This window comes from Bubalus kerabau, chromosome 6 (assembly GCF_029407905.1).
Source record: "Bubalus kerabau isolate K-KA32 ecotype Philippines breed swamp buffalo chromosome 6, PCC_UOA_SB_1v2, whole genome shotgun sequence".
NCBI classification, from domain to species: Eukaryota; Metazoa; Chordata; class Mammalia; order Artiodactyla; family Bovidae; genus Bubalus; species Bubalus kerabau.
In genome coordinates, this window is record NC_073629.1 from 109,920,486 (window position 1) to 109,936,578 (window position 16,093).

Below are 16,093 nucleotides of genomic sequence, written 5' to 3' on the forward strand. Positions count from 1 at the left end.
TGTCTTTGTCTTCTCACCCAACATGTAAACTTTGCTCTCCAAAGCCAAAGATGCAGGTCAAACCCAAAGATGCTAGTCTAGCACCACCTAGTGGAAAGACTGAAGTCAGCATAGGGGTGGCTTCTGGGCCCCTTCTTGGGGCGGAAAAGAAGTTGCTAGGAGGGGAGAAACACTCCACCAGAACCCTCCCTAAGAAGCCGATCCAGCTGAGAGCTTTTCACTTTGTGCCCCTGTGGAATATGTTGTCGTTGCTCTTGTTTAGTCACTAAGTTGTGTCTGACACTTTTACAGTCCCAAAGACTGTAGCCCACCAGGCTCCTCTGTCCATAGGATTTCCCAGGCAAGAATACTAGAGTGGGTTTCCCTTTCTTCTCCAGGGATCTTCCTGACCCAAGGATCGAACCTGCGTCTCCTGAGGTTCCTACATTGCAGGCAGATTCTTTACCGCTGAGCCACAAGGGAAGGCCCCTGTTGAATATAGTTGTATAGTATTTTACAGAAGATAGGTGGTCTGGTATGTAGGTCTGCATGGATATATCATGTGCATGCTTCAGTCTGTCTATGTAATTATTGATTAAATGGGTTAATAGGTATGAAGAACTTAGACCACTGCCTGCACATAGAAAGCATTCAATAAATGTTGATTATCATTATTATTCATGTACATGTGACTATACTGTCTGAATGTTCACGTAAACATGGATGCCTATATCTTTGTTTACAGATGCAAGCATGTATATATACATTTAACTCAAAATGCATATGTGCTTATGCATGTGCATATGTTTATGGATATGAATATGCTTGTATGTCTGTAAGCATGGTATGCACGTGAATGGAGATGTGGGAAGGTTTGTGCATCTGCATATTTGTCTGTGTACCTATGGATATCTTCTGGTATATTTGTGTACCTTCACTGAATGGAATTGCTGCATAGAAGTACCAATTACTACAAACTTAGTCACTTAACACAACACCCAATTCTTATCTCCTGATTTTTGTGGGTCAGGAATTCAGGCACAGCCTAGCTGGTCCTCCACATAAGGTCTCACAAAGCTGCACATAAGGTGTTGTCTGGGGCTGTGAGCTCGTCTAAGGCTCAGGGTCCTCTTCCAAGCTCATGTGGGTGTTGGCAGAATGTGTTTCCTTGTAGCTCATGGCAGCACGCATGGTCAAGCCAGCAGGAAAATCTCTCTCTCTCTGACCTCTAAATCTTCTTTTAAGGGCTCACCTGATTAGGTCAGTCTCACCTAGGATAATATTCCTTTGATTAACTCACAATCAACTGATTAGGGACCTTAATTACATGGGGGGGGGAGGGGAAATCCCTTCACTTCTGTCATAAAACATAAGCTAATCATGGGGTGATATCCAATCATATTCACAGGCTCCGCCCATACTTAAGGGGAGGGGATTATACAGGGCGTGTAGGCCAGAGGGTGGGGCTCTTAGGGGCCATCTTAGAATTCTTCCTACCATAAAGTATGAGTGTGTGTGTGTGGGCTCTATATACACATGACTGTATACAGGGGTCTGAATATGTATGCATCTATGAGTGCTTCTTCTGTGTGTTGTATCTTCCCAGTGGAATTACATATTTCTATAAGACTGGGAGACTTCTCAAGGCCAGAACTGCCTACTCCATCAGTCCAGGGACTTTGTCAGTGTTAGGATTTTAGCTCTTCTACTTGATGAGGAACTTCCCGAAGTGGGGTCTGTGTTATCTGCCCCACTCCCCACACCCCATACAGTGTCAGGTCCCTACCTTAGAGGTGCTGAATTATCATATTTGTGCCACTGGCTCACTCGCAAGCATGCACACGTATGCACCTTCACACACACACGCGTGCGCACATGCCTGAATCACTCTTTCAGGCAGGGCCCAGGAACAGCTCTCACTGCTCCTCCTTGAGGGAAGCCACCTCCCCTCCTTTCTCCTGCCTGCCATGTGATTACAAAGTCACTGCTCTTTACAAAATAAGACTGGGACAAATCACCCCCCACTACTCCAACCTGAGATCCTGCTTGGAACCCAAATGGTCCCGCAGTCAGATAATGGGCCTCATGTCCTTATACAATTACCGAGGGACCATCAGCCCCAGGGGATGCTGGAGCCCCAGTGAGCTGTAGCTAGAAAGTTGCCTGTGGCCAAGTAAGTTTGTGAAACTCCTGCTGGCTCCTACCCTCTCTTGGAATTTTCCACTAAAGATGAGCACAGGAAAGGCTCTGAAGGGCCTGCAAGAAAGAAACCTTTCTGCCTTGGTTTAACCAGCACTGCCTAAGCTTATTTATCCACACACCCATTTTTCTCCAAACACATTCAACAAAGCATACCTTGGATTATGATTGTAAGCCATTCTTCAGCTTCCTAGGAGGCTCATGTGGGCCCTTGGGGTGATGGTAAGGATTAGAAGGGTGCTGCTGTGCAGGGATCCCACCCAGACATGGACTGGCCTTCTGGGAGGGAAAGCAGGGAAACTATGGAGGTAATTTTGCTGCATGTGGAGGTCGGTGGTTAGTCCAGAGGCAATGGAGACTTGGACATGGGAACTCCTGGATCCCACAGAGACATTGGTTTGAGAAGACAAGTGGATGTTGGACTTCCCTGGTGGTCCAGTGGTTAAGAATCTGCCTGCCGGTGCAGGGGACACGGGTTTGATCCCTGGTCTGGGAAGATTTCATGTGTTGCAAGGCAACTGAGCCCATGTACCACAACTACTGACCCTGTGCCCTAAAACCATTGCTCCCCAACAAGAGAAGCCACTGCAGTGAGAATCCTGTGACTGCAACGAAGAGTAGCTCCTACTCACCGCAACTAGAGAAAGCCCACGTGCGCAGCAGTGAAGACCCAGAGCAGCCTAAATAAATAGACAAGTGGATGCTGACAAGGGAGGCTTGTCCCTGTAAACCCAGAGTGCAATCTGGAGGACACAGTCTGAGACCATGGGACTGGGGAGCACCCCCAAAGACATAGCTTAGCTGTCGGGACAAATTGTTAAACCTACGGACTTTGAATCTCAAATCACCTACTTATGAGCTGTGTGACCTTAGGCAAACCAGTTAAACTTGCTGAGGCTCAGCTCTTTCATCTTCAAGGCTATGACTCATGTGGAATAAGGATTAGAAAGGTAATAATAACTTATGTAGTGTTTTCTATATGCTAGGCACTGTCCTGAACATTCAATCCATGCTAATTCCTTTAATCCTAGCATCAACCCCATAAGGTCGGTACTATGAGTATCCCCATTCTACAGAGGAAGAACTTGGCTCAGAGAGGTGACGTGACTTGCCCGAGGTCATAGAGCTAGCAAATTGCAGAGCTGGCATTCAAACTCAGGTGGTCTGGCTCCGGCAAGGCTGGAATGGCATTCAGCACAGACCTGTTTAGTAAATAAGAGCCTATGGGTCTGCAGTGGGTGGAGGAGTTGGCTTTTCCAGATTCATTCCAACCAACAGTCTATGCCCAAATGAACAGCTAAGGTAAGATTACTTCCGCCAAGAAGGCATGGGGCAGGAGGACGTGGGACAGGAAGGTGAAGGGAGGGATGTGGAGGCTGCAGTGCACCATCAGAGACACTTAGGGTTAACTTGTGTGCAGAGAATAAATCTGGGAGTGGAGCTGTGAGCCAGAACAGGGGGTGCGTGGGGTCGGGAACGCAGCAACACATCTGTGCATCTCCCTGTCATCTCGAATTTCATATTTACTTCTGTTGATGAGATTTCGTCATGCTCGATTACAATTCATAGACTCGTGTTTCCAGATTTTATGCATCAAAATGCTCTGATTTACAGAGTCACCCTAAGCCTGACACTGCCCGCCCCCCCGCCTCCCCCCGCGCAGGTGCCGCTTCTGAGCGTGGGCACTGAGGCTTGTCCTGGGTCACAGAGAAGCCTTGTTTCTGGGTAACATGGCCTCTGGTGAGCCTCAGGAGGAAGGCAGTAGAATTGGAGAGGACATCAAAGATCTGTGTCTGGGCCATGCCGGGGGAGAGAGGAGCAACAGAGCTGTGGGGGCAGCCACCTGGCAGCCATGTACTGACTCTATATCTTGCCTTTCCTTCCTGCCCCTCCTTCAAACCCCTCCCATTTGGTTCTGAGACTCTCTCTCTTGCTGGTTTCACTCAAGTAAGCACTGCTTCTAACCAATACAGTATGGCAAAGGTGACAGGGTGTCACTTCTGTGATTATATTTCATAAGATGGTTCTATTGCTTAGAAGCAAGTCACAGGTCCCACCCACACTCATAGGGAAGAGTTTATGCAAGGGCATGAATTCCAAGAGGGTGGGATCTGGGGGGCTACCCATTGAGCATCTGCCACACAGTCAACAAAGCAGCCTATAACACTGGTAACACCATCCCCATTACACAGGAAAGGCGACTGAGTTTTATCAACACTAAGGACATGGTCCAAGGTCACCCAAGTAGAAAGAGACAGGTCTAGGACTTGAACCCTGGTCTGTTTGCTTCTACAACCTGAGCTCTTTACCACAGGACAATGTCATGAAAGGAAAACCAGGTAAGGGCAACATTACCTTCCTGATAGATTGGGGCTTTCACATGGGACTGTGCAGAAACCCTCCTCTAGGACACTGGGCCCTGGGTCTATTTGGGAAGCAAAAGAGGCACTCAGGTCCTTGGTCATTAATCTGATCTTGACACCAAATTTCTTTGGAGGAGCCAAGGTTGCAAAGGGCTAGAAAAGCCCAGAGCACCAGGGTTGGAGCTATAGAGGATGCCAAGTCCTCTGCATGGCAAGTCCCTGAAACCAGCAGGGACTTGTTTGGTGAGATGGGAGTATGTCACCCCATTCTCAGGCTGGTATCTTGACCATGGCCTCAAGAATGGGCTCCTGTTAATGGTGCTGACTGGGAGTTCTTCTTGCCAGCTCTTCCTAGAAACAAGATTAAGAGCCTGCCCCTTGGTTCCTGTGTCCCCGTCTGCATTTTGGGTCCTATAGCAGATCCCCTTTTCTCTCCTGTGCAGGTTTGAGCACACCTGGGAAGGAGGGTTGCCTTGGGGGAACTGAGGATAAGTCATCTCTTCTGGGCACCTGTTTTGCACTTTGACACACATTACCTTATTTAATCCTTTCAACATCCTTTCAAAGTAGGTATAATTTCCAGTCTGTGTGAAAGACAACCAAATCTCAGGATAAGTCACTTGCTTGGGGTCATGTAGCTGATGAGAATCAGGACTCACACACAGGTCTGTCTGGTTATCAAGCCTGTCCTCCTTCCAAGCTACCAGTCATCTCTTTGAGTTTCCTCTCATCTCTCTCTCGTGTCCTGTTCATCCAGGTTCAGAGCTGCTATTCTCTCTGACTTATTTAGGGCAGGGTTCAATGCTATTCTGATCTACAGAATCCCTGCCCCATACCCAACCAACACAGGGTTTGTACCCCAGCCATGGTCCCTATCCTTTATCATTGGTCTCTGTCCCATGGTGCTAATCTGTAGGTCTCCAATTCCCAAAGCCCAACTAGAATATCTTCTTGACCCCTGGATATGGTACCGAAGTCTGGCCTCCAGCACCCTGCACAACTGGCCTTTGAAATTCCTGCTTACCCGCCTATTACTGACCACTCTCCGTGCTTGGGTTCTTGGCAGCTAAGCAGTCTCTTTCGGGACCCAAGCCTACAGTATCACTTGGCTACTAGACGTGTGACCCTCTGCCTAACTTTGCAGACGGTCACACGTTTAGTAACTCTGCACCAGGTCTTCCCTGGTGGCTCAGTGATTAAAAAAAAAAAAAATCCGCCTGCAATGCAGGAGCCTCAGGAGACACAGGTTCGATCCTTGGATTGGGAAGATCCCCTGGAGGAGGAAATGACAGCCCACTCCAGTGTTCTTTCCTGGGAAATCCCATGGACAGAGGAGCCTGGCAGGCTATAGACCATAGGGTCGCACAGAGTTGGATACGACCGAAGCTACTGAGCACGCCTAACTTTAGCCAGTGGCACCATACCACATCTGCTCCCACTGCGGGCAGCTCACTTGGTTCAAATTGGCTCCCTCTTGACCATCACCCTCAGGCTGCATATCTTTCAATTCCCCCTCCTTTATCCCCTCAGCACCATTCTTATGAGTATTGCCCACACCCAGACTTCTAATTACTTTCTCAAAAGTCACTACCATCCTTTGTTACACTATCCATCACCAATATCAATCATAATTACCATCTCACCTCTCACAGCACCACCCTTACCACCACCACCTTAACCGTCACCACCAATAAAATTGCCACTCTCATCACAATCCCCCACACACACCATCAATGCCATCACCTCTCACTCCACCATGGCCATCACCACCTCCCTTTCCTCCTATCACCGCCCATGACAGCATAACCCTAACACCACCAGTCATCCCCTCATCGTCACCACTCTTCGGACTATATCCATCACCACCACCATCAACATCACCATTGTCAACCACGAAAGCCTGTATTTAGCACTGAATCAGGGCCCAGATATCTTAATTGGGAATGCAGTAGTTCCCAACTGAATTGAAGTTAGAAAGGCGGAGATCCCAATCTGCGACAAATCCTAATTTGTCACTGAACCAAGATTAGTTTGCCCACTCCTGTGCTGCCCTCACCACCATCCCGACCCTTTCCCACAGTCCCTCAAAGCCTTTCCTATGTCCTCAAGCTTAAAAAACGCCTGTCCCTTCTGATGCCACAGCCAACTCTGTCCGTGTGCATTTCTGGGAGGCAGTTGCTCGAGCACCAACCCTCTCCCTCCCAACTTCTCCCCTGTCTGAGTTGGAGGCTATTTCTAATCCAGGTCCCCCTGATCCCAGCTTTTGCTACCACTTCCAGTCTTTCCTGGAGCCCAGGGAAAGCTGGGCCTCTGCCACCCCCACCCTGGGCAGCTGAGAGTCTGGCATTGATTACCAGCCCCATAATTACCCTGCAGGCACTGGCAGGGATTTCAAGCCTGATTGACTTCAAATGAGAAATCCATGGGGATTCGGGAAGGGTGGGGGACCTTGGTTCAGGAGAGAAGCAGGGAGGAACTCGCCCTCACCTGCAAGGGCCTTTGTGTCTAGAAGCACAGCTTTGAATAGGGAGCTCTACCTGCCTAATTGATACCTGGAGGCCTCACCTGGAGGCCTCACCTGGAGGCTGTGAGCTCCAGCCAAGCAGGCCCCTTGCCCACAAACGTATCAACCCTCAGAGAAGACTGAGGGAGCCTAGATAGGCTTGGCAGAGAAGGCAATGGCACCCCACTCCAGTACTCTTGCCTAGAAAATCCCATGGATGGAGGAGCCTGGTGGGCTGCAGTCCATGGGGTCACTAGGAGTTGGACATGACTGAGTGACTTCACTTTCACTCTTCACTTTCATGCATTGGAGAAGGAAATGGCAACTCACTCCAGTGTTCTTGCCTTGAGAATCCCAGGGACGGGGGAGCCTGATGGGCTGCCATCTATGGGGTCGCACAGAGTCGGACACGACTGAAGCGACTTGGCGGCAGCAGCAGCAGATAGGCTTGGGGACGAGGAGGGATGCTGGAGACACATCTCCAGAGTAGACAAACTGAGGGCCTTTCCTTTCCCCTGGGGTGCGCAGAGAAAAGCTGGAGGGTTATGATGAAGATTTGGAGGGGTAAGTAGCAGTTCAGTAAGCTTCCCAGGTGCTCCAAGTGGTAAAGAATCTGCCTGCCAATGCAGGAAACTCAAGAGATGTGAGTTCAATCCCTAGGTCAGAAAGATCCCCTGGAAAAGAAAATGGCAACCCCACTCCAGGATTCCTGAGAAAACCCATGGACAGAGGAGCCTGGCAGGCCACAGTCCAAGGGTTGCAAAAGAGTCAGACACAGCTGAGCATACACATGCTGGATGCTAATGTCACCTGGGCGTTGAAATACACTGTCCCTGGGCCCAGGAGAGTCCAGAGGGGAAGACCACAGGGAAATGCCTTCTGAAAGGAGATGCATAAATATTGCATCCTCTGACCCCACACACATTTACAAGCCCGTGAGTTTACCCCGGGCACCGGTACACTCACACTTATGCTTGTGAACACACTCACCCATCTCTGACACGCATGCACTAGCAAGCCCAGAGGCAAAAATAAACACAAAAGGAAGGCGATCACCCTTGTGTCCAGTCACACACACACACGCACACACATCTTCCCGCATACTAACCCACACATACTAACACACTCCACACCATCACACTCTCACACATCCTCACACATATATACGCTCACACATCTTCAAGCACATTTTCACATACTCAGAAGCCAAATACCCAGAAAAAAGAGAGAGACATCGCCTCCACACTCGTATGCTCCTTGAGAAATTGCAGAGAGAGGTGAGGCACTTGTTCTTTCCTCTCTCTCCCCCCTCACAGAAGGGTTTTCATTTAAAAGTTGCCCGAGCCCAGGCTTTCAGATTACAGTCTAGACTATATAGGTTTCCTAAAGATAAGGCTGAGAAATTGATTTCAATTACCAAAGTGGAGAGGCAGCACTTCTCAGCCTTCTGAACGGAGCATTAACCCTGGAGATCCGGGAGCTGCAGGAGAAGAATCTGGCACGCCAGGCACACAGGGAGCCCGTGCACGTGCTCTTGGAACTCACACATGCACACTCCCATGCAAAAATCTCACTGGCGCCAGCTTGGGCAGAGTCCAGACCTTTGCGTTAGGAGCCTGGGTTCCAGCTTTCATTCTGCCAATATTTTGCAGTGTTTGAAGACCTGCCTTTCTCCTCTCTAGGCTTCTCCTCATAGACCCCATTTCTGCTCCCAAGGGCTCATGAAGCCTGTGCTTGCTCCTGGCTGAGCTCCTGTCTGTTGAGACTGGCTCCCCAGGAGATCTAAGCAGGTACTCAGATGCCCTAGAACCCAGTCTCTTATCCACGCTGCCTCCCAGCCAGTGTGGACAGCCCCACACACCAGAAGCTAATGGGCCTTGCATTAGTTAGAGTAAGCATCGTTAGCTGCTACAACCAGCAGGCTCTGCAATCAATGGCTTGCAGGATTTTTTCTTAGGCATACAAAGCCCTATGCAGATATATTAGTTTTCTATTAATACCATAGCAAATTGCTAGAAAATTAGCCACCTATTAAAAACATCATTAATTATCTCATAACAGGTGACTTGTCCAAGCTGGCATTTGGCTAGATCCGCTATTTGAGATAACACAAGGCCAAAATCGCGGTGTTGGCCAGCAAGGCTCTTATCAGAGGATTCTAGGGAGAGTTACTTCCAGGCTTACTGAGGTTGTTGGCAGTTTATAGGATTGAGGTCCCCATTTCCTCGCTTAGCTGTTGGTCTGGAGTCATTGTCAGTGTTTAGAAGCTGCCCACGTACCCTGGGTCATGATATCTTTCATCTTCAAAGCCAGCAATGGCACATCAAGTTCTTCTTACACGACAGATCTCTCTAGCTTCCTCTTCTGCTGTTAAAAGCCCACATGATGACATTCAGTTCAGTTCAGTTCAGTCGCTCAGTCATGTCCAACTCTTTGTGACCCCATGAATCGCAGTACACCAGGCCTCCGTGTCCATCACCAACTCCTGGAGTTGACTCAAACTCATGTCCATTGAGTCAGTGATGCCATCCAGCCATCTCATCCTCTGTCGTCCCCTTCTCCTCCTGCCCCCAATCCATCCCAGCATCAGGATCTTTTCCAATGAGTCAACTCTTCGCATGAGGTGGCCAAAGTACTGGAGTTTCAGCTTTAGCATCAGTCCTTCCAAAGAACACCCAGGACTGATCTCCTTTAGAATGGACTGGTTGGATCTCCTTGCAGTCCAAGGGACTCTCAAGAGTCTTCTCCAACACCACAGTTCAAAAGCATCAATTCTTCGGCGCTCAGCTTTCTTCACAGTCCAACTCTCACATCCATACATGATCACTGGAAAAACCATAGCCTTGACTAGACGAATCTTTGTTGGCAAAGTAATGTCTCTGCTTTTGAATATGCTCTCTAGGTTGGTCATAACTTTCCTTCTAAGGAGTAAGCATCTTTTAATTTCATGGCTGCAATCACCATCTGCAGTGATTTTGGAGCCCAAAAAAATAAAGTCTGACACTGTTTCCACTGTTTCCCCATCTATTTCCCATGAAGTGATGGGACCGGATGCCATGATCTTCGTTTTCTGAATGTTGAGCTTTAAGCCAACTTTTTCACTCTCCTCTTTCACAAGAGGCTTTTTAGCTCCTCTTCACTTTCTTCCATAAGGGTGGTGTCATCTGCATATCTGAGGTTATTGATATTTCTCCCGGCAATCTTGATTCCAGCTTCTGCTTCTTCCAGCCCAGCGTTTCTCATGATGTACTCTGCATAGAAGTTAAATAAACAGGGTGACAATATACAGCCTTGACATATTCCTTTTCCTATTTGGAACCAGTCTGTTGTTCCATGTCCAGTTCTAACTGTTGCTTCCTGACCTGCATATAGGTTTCTTAAGAGGCAGGTCAGGTGGTCTGGTATTCCCATCTCTTTCAGAATTTTCCACAGTTTATTGTGACCCACACAGTCAAAGGCTTTGGCATAGTCAATAAAGCAGAAATAGATGTTTTTCTGGAACTCTCTTGCTTTTTCGATGATGACATTGGGTTTGCCTAAATAATCCAGGACCATCTTTCTATTTAAGGTCATCTGATTGGTAATCTTAATTGTGCCTGTGAAGTCTCTTTTGCCATGTGATGTAATATATCCATGGGCATACCATGGGGCAAAGGGCATGGGGCCAAAATTCTGCCTGCCGCAGTGGGTCAAGTAGATGTCCTAAGTGCTTCTCCTGCAGTGGCAAGTCAGGGGCCCAGGCTCCTGTGCCAGGCAGTGCTGTCAACCTCAGGTTGGGCCCCCCATTGTTGCCACAGTTAATGCGGGATGGTTACATGGGGGTGTCTTCAAGTACCATCCTGGAGGTAACGTATATCAATTCTGCCCTCATCTCATTGGCTAGAACCAGCCACATGGCACCAACTTAACTGCAAGGGAGCCTGGGAAACACACAGGAATACATGGCTATTTGGAGCACACAGTTGATCTCTATCTCAGGGCCCAAGTTCTAAAGACTCAAAAGGCAGAGGACGAAGAGAGAGAGAAGAGCCTGCCATGTTGGTTCTTTACAAAAAGAAGCAACGGGAAACTGTGTCTCAGAACCTTGGAATGGGGTTCTCCTTTCCAGAGTCTCCCAATGGGCTCTGCAAAAGTGCACCAGTCTGCCAATGGCTGAAGATCCCTGAGATGAAGGGAAGGGAGCCACCCCACATACTGTTATCCTCTCCTGAGTTCACAGGATGGAATATGAGAGACTTGCAAACGCAGAGCCACATCCAGGTCACAAGCCAGAGCTGTGAGGACCTCTCCCTACTGTGGAGTATCTGGGAGGTATCTGACAGTACCAACCCCCTGGGGAGCCCAGTGGGATCTTTTCAGAGTCAGCCCGGCCCTGCTATGGAGGACTGTTCTGTTGACCATGACCATTCCTCTTCCCTGTGCCTTCCCCAGGGTCCCGATGATCATGACCTCTTCTCTCTCTTCATTCTTCCTACCACCCTACCCCCAACTGAGAACTGATGACGAGGGGCCCACATCTCACATAGCTGTGTAGACCAAATGGAACTGTCTTGGGCAAATGCTTCTGTACTTCTAGGGTTGACATTCTTTAGTAGATGGACAGGGAGGGACAGAATGCCCAGTCCTCCTTCATCCTGACATGACCTGGTTTTCTTGGGATGTGACTGTCTCAAGGAGACAAGCATGAGGATTGCCATAGCTTCTGTTCACGACCCAGTTCACAAGCAATCTCTCCAACCCTGACCCAACCTGCTCAGCTAAATACAACCCACACAATTCTGCTGAAACAACAGAAACCTGAGTCAGGGGTCAGACCATTCAATGATCAGCAGTGGGCTGATTTTGAGGCAAACTGGGGCAAATGATTTAGATTAGAAACCAGAAACAAAATTGTATGTGTGTGTACAGTTGTGACCAATTTTTTGTGATCCCATGGACTGTAGCCCACAGGCTCCTCAGTCCATGGGATTTTCCAAGCAAGAATACTGGAATGAGTTGCCATTTCCTCCTCCAGGGGATCTTCCTAACTCAGGGATCGAACAACTTATCTCTTGTGTCGCCTGCATTGACAGGCAGATTCTTTACCAACTGCGCCACCTGGGAAGCCTGGAAACAAAATTAAGACATATAAAACCCATTTGGGGAAGAACTGGGAAAATGATTTGAGGCTGAAACCCCCAGCTTTAAGGTTCCTGGACAGCTGTGATGGCGGAATATGATGGAGAAGTCTAATCATGAGGAGAAGACACAGGTGGTGGTTATTTTGCAAATGAAAACTGAAATCACTCACAGAGGAGAGTTAGAGAAACAGGCGAGAGACTTGCAGACAGCTCTCAGGCCAGACAATGTTCTTTTTGCTGCCTAAATCAACTGAATATTTTAAAAATCATTTCCACTGCTGCAGAAGATGTTCCAAGGCAAATCAGGAGTCGTTGCTCTGGGAAGACTCTGTACAATCACAGCTAGACATGGGAATAGAAACCACAGGGAAAAAAGTGCAGAAATGATACACTCCGGGCAGGGGAAGCAAACGGAGTCTGTACTTAAAGGAACAGTCTTAACTTCCACATCTCCCACCCCCAAACCCTACTCCCTCCCCGACAAAAGTAAAGTCTGACCTAAGGATTTACATGCAAGTAGTTTATTTTGAGAAGTATCCCAGGGAATAGGGGTGAGGGCTGGAGAGGAGGATGAAAATCCAAGATAAGGGTGCTTTTTCAGACTAGCCACTGCTGTGGGCAACTGGGACTCTACCCTGCTGGGACCTTCTAAGATACACTTCAAAGAGTTATCCATCTGCAGATGGATGGAGAGAGTATGTAACCACCAGCCCTCAAGCCTCACTGGCCAAGGGTTGCACCATGAGTGGCTATGAACCCCTTCTGGTAGTATGCGGTAAATCGGCTCTGGATAGGGTGGGGGTCGGGGAGATGCCCTGGTTTGCAGCATTCGGCAATTCCCATGGCATATATCCTCCCACCAAGGCTGATTTCAAGCTGCCAATGGCTAAACAGCTGGCTAGAAATTGTTCTGGTTATGTAACGATCAACTCTTGCAAACCAGTCCAAGGTACCGCTCACGGGTTTGCGCGTATGTTGGGTGCTGTGTCCCCACGGGAACTTCAGGGCCCTGGCAGTGAGTGAAAGATACGGGGTACACCCACACAAGGTGCAGTGGCTGGGGTAAAATTTGAGCCGGAAGTTTGTAGGAAAGGCACAGGAGCAGTCCAGCACAAGATTATACTATACCTGACCTAGAGCAGACACAGGAGCAGCAAAGCTGCTACGAGCTTCTGAGGAAGTGGCCAGGCCATGTCAGATGCGAGTAACCTGAAAAAAAAAAAAGAGAAACCCAGTCCCTGGGGGTAAGAGGAGGGGAGGTAAGATAGTCATCAGAGTAGATACTACTCTGGTGAGGAGAGGCCGGTGGTTAGAGCCAGACCCATCCTGTGGCTCTACCTGTGGGTGACCAGCAGGGGGTGCTAGGTCCCTGCACACTCAGTCCAGTTCAATTCTGTCGCTCAGTCATGTCCAACTCTGCGACCCCATGGACTGCAGCACGCCAGGCTCCCTGTCCGTCGCCAACTCCCGGAGTTTACCCAAACTCATGTCCATTGAGTCGGTGATGCCATCCAACCATCTCATCCTCTGTCTCATCCTGCACACTCAAATGAACTTAAAAACTCAACATGGCTCATGCCCTAGGTGGGATCAGTTCTCTACTCTTTTATTACCTCAGGAACAGTCACTGAATTATCCAGTCATCTCCAGAAAGTTCGCTTTCAGTGAGGCACCAGCCTGGGTCGCACTGAACAGAGCACTGAGTCCGCCCATCACCGGGTGGTGAGGAAACAGCGCCCCCTGCAGGTAGAGTCAACTTTTCCCCAAGCAGCCGCTCTCAGTTCCCTCAATTTCCATCCCTGAACCCGTTAGCACCAGAAACACCAGACCTCCGCAGGCCTCCCAGAGCAAAGCAGAACAGGATGGGTGTCTTAATCCATTCTGCTGTGATCCAGCCTGTTATTACAGGCTGCTGTAATACAGGATAGTAGATCGGTGGCTTATAAAAACAGACATTTATTTCTCACAGTCCTGGGCGCTGGCAAGTCCAAGATGAATGTGCCAGCAGGTTCAGTATCTGGTGACCACCCACTTCCTGGTCCATCGATGACTATCTTCTCACTGTGTCCTCACATCACCAAAGAGGCAAGGAATCTCTCCGGGGTGTCTTTTACAAGGGCACTAATGCAACTCACCTGGAGAAGGAAATGGCAACCCACTCCAGTATTCTTGCCTAGACAATCCTGTGGACAGAGGAGCCTGGTGGGCTGCTGTCCATAGGGTCGCACAGAGTCAGATATGACTGAAGCAACTTAGCATGCATGCATGCATTGGAGAAGGAAATGGCAGCCTACTCCAGTATTCTTGCCTGGAGAATCCCAGGGTCGGAGGAGCCTGGTGGGTTGCCGTCTATGGGGTCGCACAGAGTCAGACACGACTGAAGGGCCTTAGCAGCAGCAGAATGCAACTCACCAGGGCTCCATCCTCATGACCTATTCACCTCCCAAAGGCCCCAGCTCCAAACAGTGTACCTTGGGCGTTAGGTTTCAACATATGAATGAGGTGGGGTGGGTGGAGAGCTGTGGACACAGCTATTCAGTCTGCAGCAACTGCTCCTCCATCCAGGCCCAGGATCCTCTGAGAATGGCCTTTGCCTCATTTGTCCTCCCACTGTGGGTAGGGTCACACAACCTCGAAGGTGCCCCCTCCTGTCCCGGAACTGATTGTGAAAGACTGGAAGTGGAAGTGTGACAGGAGACGTACTGGGAAAAGCCAGAGGCAAGGGTCCCATCCAGGCCAGGAGGCACAGACAGAGTGAAAGTGGATGGTTTGACATTAATCGGGACAGAAGGTTCCAGGAGCACAGGGAACAAGACACATCCAAGTGTCAATAGCCAAGTTCATAAAGGACATGAGAAGCTCATGAGACAGCAGAGAAGAACCTCAGGGGGAAACTTCTGAATGGCCCAGAGAATTCTGGCAAATGGGTCTTCTAAGTGCACGGATGCTTTCATGTGTAGGCACTCACCTTCCCAATTGTTTCCTAGGGCTGTTTTCTAGGCACTTTCCGGGGCCCAAGAGAAGGGACAGTGTGGATAGTGAGGTCCAGCTCTACCTCCTGAAGCCTGTAAGCAGAGCTCCCTCTGAGAGCGCTGGTGATGGGGGTAGAGAGCCAGGAGTGTTCTCCTGACCTCAACGGATACACCTTAATGATAGAAATTCAGGCCCGGGGAGGAGGTTTTTCCGGCAGAGTCCTGGCCACTCACCACACTCCCCACTGCCCATGGCCAAGGCCATGCTGCTGGGGGCAGGGGGTTGGGGGAGGGGCGGGCAACAAACAAAGCTCCAGCTCAGGCCCAGCCTGCAGGGCCCCCTCTAGGGTCTTGCTCAGCTTCAACACGTCCTCCTCTGTCCCCTGAGCAGACCAGGTCTCGGTGGACTCTGCCCGCTGCCCTGGGAGGGAAGACAGGGAAGGCAAAGGGAGAGCTGGGAGCCAGGGAGGACGCAGTGTTCCCTTTCCGCTCCTCTGCGTCTTAATTAAGTGCTTTCATTTCCCTCCTTCCTCCCCACACAGGCCCGGCTGAGATAAGGCATTGATCCCCTCCCAGAGGAGGAAGAAGCCGGCAGGAGCCCTGCAGTTCTCTCTTCGTGGAACAAGATGGATGGTTTATTAGTGAGCCCTTAATTGTGTGGTTTGTAACTTGGGGAAGTTTAAAGAGAAAAGAAAAGAAGTCTGAACTAGGGGCTGCCTCGGGTCCATTTCTCCCCTCAAGGAGGGTTCTACCCAACATTCCTGTCCGAGAGCCCAGCCCAGATTAGCCCAGCCCAGCCCAGCCCCACCAAGGGCAGACTCAGGAATGTTCTCCACAGAAAGAACCAACAAGATTGCAAAGAGCCAGAATGATAGTCTGTGTTGCCCAATCTAGCCAAGGACAGGGCCCTGAGCTGAATGTAGAGACCAGCTCTGCCACTGGCTAGCTGAATGACTT

At 49.5% G+C, this 16,093-nt stretch overlaps 1 long non-coding RNA gene across 1 annotated transcript; it reads left to right on the plus strand.

Moving 5' to 3' along the window:
* The first annotated feature begins 3,202 nt into the window (after positions 1-3,202).
* LOC129656303 (uncharacterized) lies at positions 3,203-15,790 on the plus strand. Its single transcript, XR_008716317.1, has 4 exons — positions 3,203-3,480; positions 4,371-4,517; positions 5,109-5,206; positions 15,679-15,790. It is a non-coding gene; the product is annotated as an uncharacterized LOC129656303 (long non-coding RNA).
* The last annotated feature ends 303 nt before the right edge of the window (positions 15,791-16,093 follow it).